General features: G+C 47.7%; 1 protein-coding gene across 1 annotated transcript in view; it reads right to left on the bottom strand.

The window, feature by feature from the left end:
• Positions 1 to 8150, bottom strand: part of SLC6A16 (solute carrier family 6 member 16) — a 45975-nt gene that overhangs the window by 32824 nt on the left and 5001 nt on the right. The window lies entirely within an intron of this gene.

Here is an 8150-nt window from a genome sequence, read left to right as displayed (position 1 = left end):
AAAAAATAAAAATAAAAAAATAAAAAAAAAAAGAATTATTAAGGACTCCAACAATTTATATGTTACATTTATATGGGTTGTATGTTTATGTGAGTTATATCTATCAATATTAAATTTCTAAAATAGTTATTGTTTAAAATTCACTGTGTCAAAATAACATTTTTATTTAAAATAACTATAATTTCTATACCAAAAGAAATTTTAGGGAGAAGAATGGCATTGTTTTACATTTTTGCAAATATCTTTAATGCCCGGCTTTATATACGACAGCTGGGTTCTCATATCTGCTTCTGCATTAAGTGTGTCAAAATAGATCCTGTCTTGTAGCTTCTGGCAAACATCACAATATGCAAAAAGGAAATGACAGTGAAAGGCAAATAACATCCTAGTAGTATTATGAAAATAATATTCACCTCATGGACCCCCAAAAGTGTTTCAAGAGCCCCCAGGAGTCCCTGGGGCACACTTGGAGAATCATAGGCTTAAACTGTTATCATTGAACAAAGAGATGAAGAGGAAATTGTGGGGGTGCTATAAGAATTCATCACAATCTTTGGGAATCATTCAATCCTTCAACACGTATTTACTGAGAGTCTATTAAATGCTAGGAATTGCGAATACTGTAGAGAACAAAATAGACCCCATTCCTGCCCTCAGTTTGCTTCACACAACAGGAAAACAGATACATGATGACTCACAAATAATTACGTGATTATAAATTGTATTAAGGCTGGGCGAGGTAGCTCATGCCTGTAATCCCAGCACTTTGGGAGGCCGAGGCGGGCAAATCACAAGGTCAAGAGATTGAGACTATCCTGGCCAACATGGTGAAACCCAATCTCTACTAAAAATACAATAATTAGCTGGGCATGGTGGCGTGCGCCTGCAGTCCCAGCTACTCAGGAGGCGGAGGCAGGAGAATAGCTTGAACCTGGGAGGCGGTTGCAGTAAGCCGAGATCGCGCCACTGCACTCCAGCCTGGCTACAGAGCAAGACTCTGTCTCAAAAAAAAAGTTAAAATTTACGAACTTTATGAAATGTATACATTGGGATCGATAAACTGAACTTCACCAAAATTAAGAATTTTTGTTCATCTCAAAAATAGATAAATAAATAATGTATTTAGTGCTATGACCGGCTGGGCATGGTGGCTCAAGTCTGTAATCCCAGCACTTTGGGAAGCCAAGGTGGGCAGATCACATGAGGCCAGGAGTTCAAGATCAGCAGCCTGGCCAACATGGTGAAACCCCATCTCTACTAAAAATACAAAAATTGGCCAGGCGTGGTGGCACACACCTGTAATCCCAGCTACTCGGGTGGCTTAGGCACAAGAAGCACTTAAAACCAGGAGGCAGAGGTTGCATTGAGCCAAGATCATGCTATTGTACTGCAGGCTGGGTGACAGAGTGAGACCCTGCCTCAGAAATAAATAGATAAAAGTGTCATGACAGAAAAGGGCCGTAGACCTAATTCATTTTATTTATTTATTTATTTATTTTAAGACTGAGTCTCGCTCTCTCACCCAGGCTGGAGTGCAGTGGGGCAATCTCAGCTCACAGCCATCACTGCCTCCCAGGTTCAAGCAATTCTCCCTGCCTCAGCCTCCTGAGTAGCTGAGATTGCAGGTGCCTGCCATTACGCCTGGCTAATTTTTATATTCTCAGTAGAGACAGAGTTTTGCTGTGTTGGCCAGGCTGGTCTCAAACTCCTGATCTCAGGTGATCTGCCTGCCACGGCCTCCCAAAGTGCTGGGATTACAAGCATGAGCCACTGTGCCCCGCCCATAGACCTAATTTAGAAGGAAGAGTTCTCTAAGGAAGTAACACTGGAGCTGAGGCTTGAAGGATGATTTACTAGGTGAAAAACGTGTGTGAACATCTCAAGCCCCAGTCTGTGCAAAGGCCTTGAGGCAAGGCAAACTGTGAGTTCAAAGCACCAGGGAACGTCTCAGTCAGTCAATAAATATTTATTGAATGATGTGCCCCACACTGTCCTAGAATCCAAGGATAAAATTATGAAAAAGATTTTACATGCCAGTTGCACAAAGAAAATAAATATCTAAACAGAAAGAATTTCAGAGAATGAGAGTGCTGACAGGGAGTTCCTTTAGACAAGGTAGTCAAGAGGGACCCTTGGGGAAAGTGGTGTTTCCACAGAGACCTGAAAGAGATGAGGGAGCCATGTGAACGTGCCAGGGGAAGAACAAACGTGCCAGGCAAAGAAAATGGCAACAGCGAAGGCCTTGAGGCAGAAATACACTTCATAGGTTCTGGAAACTGCAAGAAGTCTGATATGAATGCATCCCAGTGACTAAGGAAAAGGTAGCAACAGATCAGAGCAGTGGCAGGGGTCAGACTATCAGGTCTCCATCTGCAAGCCTGCAGCCTTAAAGTCGGAAGTCCTGTCTGCCCCAGCTGATGTCTCCCAACCCCTGCCTCCGTTCCGCATTGTCCCTGATCGTCCAGTGGAGCTTCCCTGGACAAGCTCCTCACCCAACCCTGCCATCTTAACTGTTCTTATGATAATGTAAATACTTTTCACCCAACCCTGCCATTGTAACTGAACTTGTGGACATGTATACTCCTTGCACCTATCCGCAACCACTGTAACTGATCTTACTCTGCAACACCCCCCCCCCACCCCACCCCACCCCCAAAAAAAAAACTATCCCAACCTATAAAGCCAATTCCCACCTTACCTCCTTCACCTGTCCTTTCTTGGATCTGGCCCACTTGCACCCAAGTGAGAAATAAAACGGCCTTGTTGCTCACATAAAGCCTGTTTGGAAGATCTCTTTATTAAATGCATTTAATATTTGGTACTATTGGATGTGAATAACACAGACTATCATTTGGAGACCCTTATAGGTCATGGTTGGAATTGCTCTTTTTTTTTTTCTGGGTGAGATGAAAGCTATTTGTGGGTTCTGAGTCAAGGAGTGACTTGCACTTTAACAACAAGATCCCCCTGGCTTCTGGGCAGAGAATAGGATGTATGGGTGTATTCCTCTGTTTTCACACTGCTCTAAAGAACTGCCCGAGACTGGGTAATTTACAAAGGAAAGAGGTTTAATTGACTCACAGTTCAGCATGGCTGGGGAGGTCTCCAGAAACTTACAATCATGGCAGAAGGTGAAGGAGAAGAAAGGCACCTTCTTTATAAGGTGGCAGGAAGAAGTCCTGGGCGAAGGGGGAAGAGCCTCTTATAAAAGCATAAGATTGGCCAGGTGCGGTGGCTTATGCCTGTAATGCCAGCACTTTGGGAGGCCGAGGCGGGCGGATCACGAGGTCAGGAGATCAAGACCATCCTGGCTAATAACGGTGAAACTCGTCTCTACTAAAAATGCAAAAAGTTAGCCAGGCGTGGTGGCACACACCTGTAGTACCAGCTACTCAGGAGGCTGAGGCAGGAGAATCGCTTGAACCCAGGAGGCGGAGGTTGCAGTGAGCTAAGATCGCACCACTGCACTCCAGCCTGGGCAACAGAGGGAGACTCCATCTCCAAAAAAAAAGCAAAAACAAACAAACAAAAATCAGATCTAGTGAGAACTCATTCACCGTCACAAGAACACCCTGGGGGAAACCACCCCCATGATTCAGTCACCTCCACCTAGTCTATCCTTTGACACATGGGGATTATGGAGATTACAATTCAAGATGAGATTTTGAGTGGGGACACAACCACACCGTATCAATGGGCTAAGGGTGGAAGCAGAGAGCCCAATGAGGAGGAAATCTCCAGTCCAGGCAAGAGATGGTGGTGGTTAGATCTGGGTAATAGTAACGGAGATGGTGAAATGTGGTCAAATTCTGGATTTGTTTCAAGAGTAGAACGGACATGATTTGTTGATGAACTGTGTGGTGGTTTAAAAATACATCTGCAAATTCTTTGACGCTTTGAAAGATAGTCTAATTCCCCAATCTTTGAGTGCAGGCTCTCCTTAGCCACTGGCTTCCACTGAACAGAAGTAACGGTGGGTAACCGCCGGGCATGGTGGCTCGCACTTGTAATCCCAGCACTTTGGGAGGCTAAGGCCGGCATCTCACCTGAGGTCGGAGTTCAAGACCAGCCTGACCAACATGGAGAAACCCCATCTCTACTAAAAATATAAAATTAGCCGGGCGTGGTGGCACATGCCTGTAATCCCAGCTACTCAGGAGGCTGAGGCAGAAGAATCACTTGAACACAGGAGGCAGAGGTTGCGGTGAGCTGAGATTGCGCCACCGCACTCCAGCCTGGTGACACAGAGCGAGACTCTGTCTCAAGAAAAAAAAAGGCTCCAAAACTTTCTTTGAGCCTGAAGAATTGGAAGATGGAGTAACAGTTTAACTGAAAAGGAAAGTACTGGAGTGGGCAGAAGGTAGGAGGGAATCAGTAGTTTCGTTTTGAGCAAGTTAAGTTTGAGATGTCAATTACACAGCCAAAGGGAGAGGTTGAGCTGGCAAATGGATCTCCCTGAGTCTGCAGTTCCGGGTTAGAGTTTGAGGCTAGGCATACAAACTGATGAGTCAATAGTATTGTAGATTGCGAGAAACACTATGGGACTGCATGATATCATCTTGTGAGTGAGTGCACCTAGAAAGGGCTGGGACTCCCCAGATTTTATAAGCTATAAAAAAGAAGATCCACTGGAGATTGAGGAGAATCAGCCAGTGAAGAAGGAAGAAAGAAAAGCAGGAGGGAATTTGCCAATAAAAGAGGGGGGATCTGGTGAATTAAGTGGTTAGAAATGCTGTTCTCAAACGTTAATGCACATCAGAGTCACCAGAAAGGCTTGTTAAAGCACAGATTGCCAGGTCGGGTGCAGTGGCTTATGCCTGTAATCCCAGGACTTCGGGAGGCCAAGGCTGGCAGATCACCTGAGGTCAGGAGTTCAAGACCAGCTTGGCCAACATGGCGAAACCCCACCTCTACTAGAAGTACAAAAATTAGCTCTGCATGATGGTGGGTGCCTGTAAATCCCAGCTACTCATGAGGCTGAGGCGGGAGAATCGTTTGTTTGAACCCAGGAGGTGAAGGTTGCAGTGAGCCGAGATTGCACCACTGCACTCCATCCTGGGCAACAGAGACTGTCTCAACAACAACAAAAGAAACAGAAGCTGAGGGACGACGCAGGTGTTGACTCCGTGTTCAGATACAGAACCGTGTGGCTCAGGTCAGGGTTTCAAAGGGAGCCCTCGGGGGCTTTGTGGGGTATAGACTGAAAGGGAGAGACTAGAGGTCAGGGAGACCCTAGAGTCAGGTTCCAGGTATGACAGCAGGAGCCCTGAGCCTGACCGAGCCCTGAGGACAGAGAAGAGGGGTGCAGGGGAGACTCAGGAGGCAGGAGGGACCTGGCTTAGAAACCAACAAGCTGTTGTGGAAGAGGGGACTAGAGGGGGCTTTGACCCAGTTGTCGGGGGGAAACCCCACAAGTGCCGTGGCAAGGGTCTGAAGCCTCAGCCTGCTCCCATATAAATATTGATTTAGAAAAGAATTAGAAATATAAGCACATAGTTATTCCTTTATATAATCATATATAATCTTATAGTTATTTATCATAAAGATATATACTCAATACAACCTTTAATTTTACAAACGATTATCAGGTTATGAAGCATGGAACTGAGGTGACATTGTGAGCAAAGTGACCCTAAGGCAAGATGCTCTAAGCCCTCTGTCACGCCCGCATAAGGGCTGCAGGAGGGCGCCTCGGCTGTGCGGAAGCCCCAGCGCTGGGAAAGCGCCCACTGTTTAGCCAGCTAGGGAAGGAGACGTCCAAAATGGCTGAGACTTCTCCTTCCTGGGGAAGTTAGGAGAAAACTCCACTCCCCCAAGCTCTTGTAGCAAGGCCTGATGGCTGTCAGGGAGGCCCGGAGACATCCGGGGGCTTAACTGTGTCTATGTGACACTGTGCTTCAGTGGTCACACTCCATGTCTGCTCTCACGCTCCGCTTCTGCACCTGGTTTCTTTTTCTCAGAAGAATTAATAATAGTAACATAATCTTAATGTCCTTGATATATCTGACAAATATGCAAAAAGTGCTGACACATTAGGTTTTTTCCTCATCTCAGCTACTTGAAAATCCTGGGCCCCCTACCTTCAAGACACGTGATTTACCTGACCCTACCACTGACCACCATGACCTCACCCTACCTTCCCTGCCCCCTGCTTTGTACTCAATAAAAGTCAGAGCATCCAGGCACTCGGGGTCACTACTGGACTTCGTGCTCTGGTTGGCAGTGGACCCCCGGGCCCAAACTCTCTTTTCTCTTTCTTGGTGACTTGTGTCTTTTATTTCCACAGTTTCTTGTCTCCACACCAGCAGAGAGGGACTCACAGGACCCTGTAGGGCTGGACCCTACACCCAGTAACTGGAGAGATGGTGGGGCTGCCTCAGATGAGGAAACCAGGTGAGAGAATTTGAGGGGGATCCTGAGCTCTCTGTGGGAGGTGGTAAGGGCAAGGGTCTCAGGGGAACATCCAGGGGACAGCTGGCTGGAGGTCAGAAGACATTTAGAAAAAGTAGATAAGCCGGGCGCGATGGCTCATGCCTATAATCCGAGCACTTTGGGAAGCCGAGGCAGGTGGATCACGAGGTCAGGAGATTGAGAGCATCCTGGCTAACATGGTGAAATCATGTCTGCACTAAAAATACAAAAAATTAGCCAGGTGTGATGGCACCTGCCTATGGTTCCAGCTACTGGGGAGGCTGAGGCAGGAGAATTGCTTGAACCTGAGAGGCGGAGATTGCAGTGAGCCAAGATCGTGTCAGTGCACTCCAGCCTGGGCAACAGAGGGAGACTCCGTCTCAAAAAGAGAAAAGAAAAAGAAAAAGTAGATCAGGGCTGGGCACCGTGGCTCACGTCTGTAATCCCAGCACTTTGGGAGGCCAAGGTGGGTGGGTCGCTTGAGGTCAGGAGTTCAAGATAGCCAACATAGTGAAATCTCATCTCTACTAAAAATACAAAAACTAGTTGGATGTAGTCTCACATGCCTGTAGTCCCAGCTTTTTAGGAGGCTGAGGCAGGAGAATCGCTTGATCTCAGGAGGTGGAGGTTGCAGTGAGCCGAGATTGCGCCACTGCACTCAGCCCGGGAGACAGAACAAGACCCCAGCTCAAAAAATCAAAAAAGAAAAAGTAGATGAGATCTCTTAGAAGAGAGAGGCAGCCGAGTCTCCAGAGAGGCAGATTTCCTAGAGTCTGGGTGGATGAATGGGTAGTGGGAAAACCCCCAAAGTTGGAAATCTGTGAGGGATTTGGGATTTGACAAGAGCAGGGAGCCCGTGGGAATGCCAGGGTTGCACCCGCAACCAGGCACTGCAAACCCAGATCTGTCAGGGCCCCAGGCTCAGCACCTGCTCCTCTGGGGCCTCTGCCCCTTTGGGCCCCACTGCAGAGGCAGGAAGTACTGCTTGATGCTCAGCTTCCGCTGGAGGTGCTGGCACGGCTCAGTGCCCTCCCCACTCCCAGGGACCTTCCCACCTCAAGCCTGTAGCACTTTCGCTTCCCCAGGTACCCAGCCCCTGCCCCCAGCACGTGGGTGCTCCCTGGTCTAGAACAGGCTGCAGACTCTGAGAGGCGCAACGAGAAGTGGGGAAGGGGAGACAGAGAAAGGAAGACAGGCCAGGCGCAGGGGCTCATGCCCATAATCCCAGCACCCTAGGAGGCCAAGGCAGGAGGATCGCTTGAGCCCAGAAATTTGAGACCAGCCTGGGCAATACAGTGAGCTTCCCTTCTCTACCAAAAACAAAATGAGCCAGGCATGGTGGTAGGCAGCTGTAGTCCCAGCTACAGGGGAGGCTGAGACGCAAGGATGGCTTGAGCCTGGGAAGGTCAGGGCTGCAGTGAGCTGTGATCATACCACTGGACTGCAGCCTGGGCAACCCTGTCTCAAAAACAAAAAGAGAAAGAGATGAAGAGAGAAGGGAGGAAGGGACCCAAACAAGGGGCCAGAAACACAGAGGGAGGCCAGGCACAGTGGCTCAGCCTGTAATCCCAGCACTTTGGGAGACCAAGGCAGGAGGATCACTTGAGTCCAGGAGTTCCAGACCAGCCTGGGCAACCTAGAGAGACCCTGTCTCTATTTTTTTTAATTAAATATAAAAAATGAAATAAACACACATCATGGCGAAACTCCATTTCTTAAAAAAAAACAAAAACAAAAAC

The sequence above is a fragment of the Sapajus apella genome, unplaced genomic scaffold (assembly GCF_009761245.1).
Source record: "Sapajus apella isolate SASKATOON/1434 unplaced genomic scaffold, GSC_monkey_1.0 scaffold144, whole genome shotgun sequence".
Lineage (NCBI taxonomy): Eukaryota > Metazoa > Chordata > Mammalia > Primates > Cebidae > Sapajus > Sapajus apella.
Note: the sequence above shows the minus strand (reverse complement) of the source record. Positions and strands in the feature narration are given on the sequence as shown.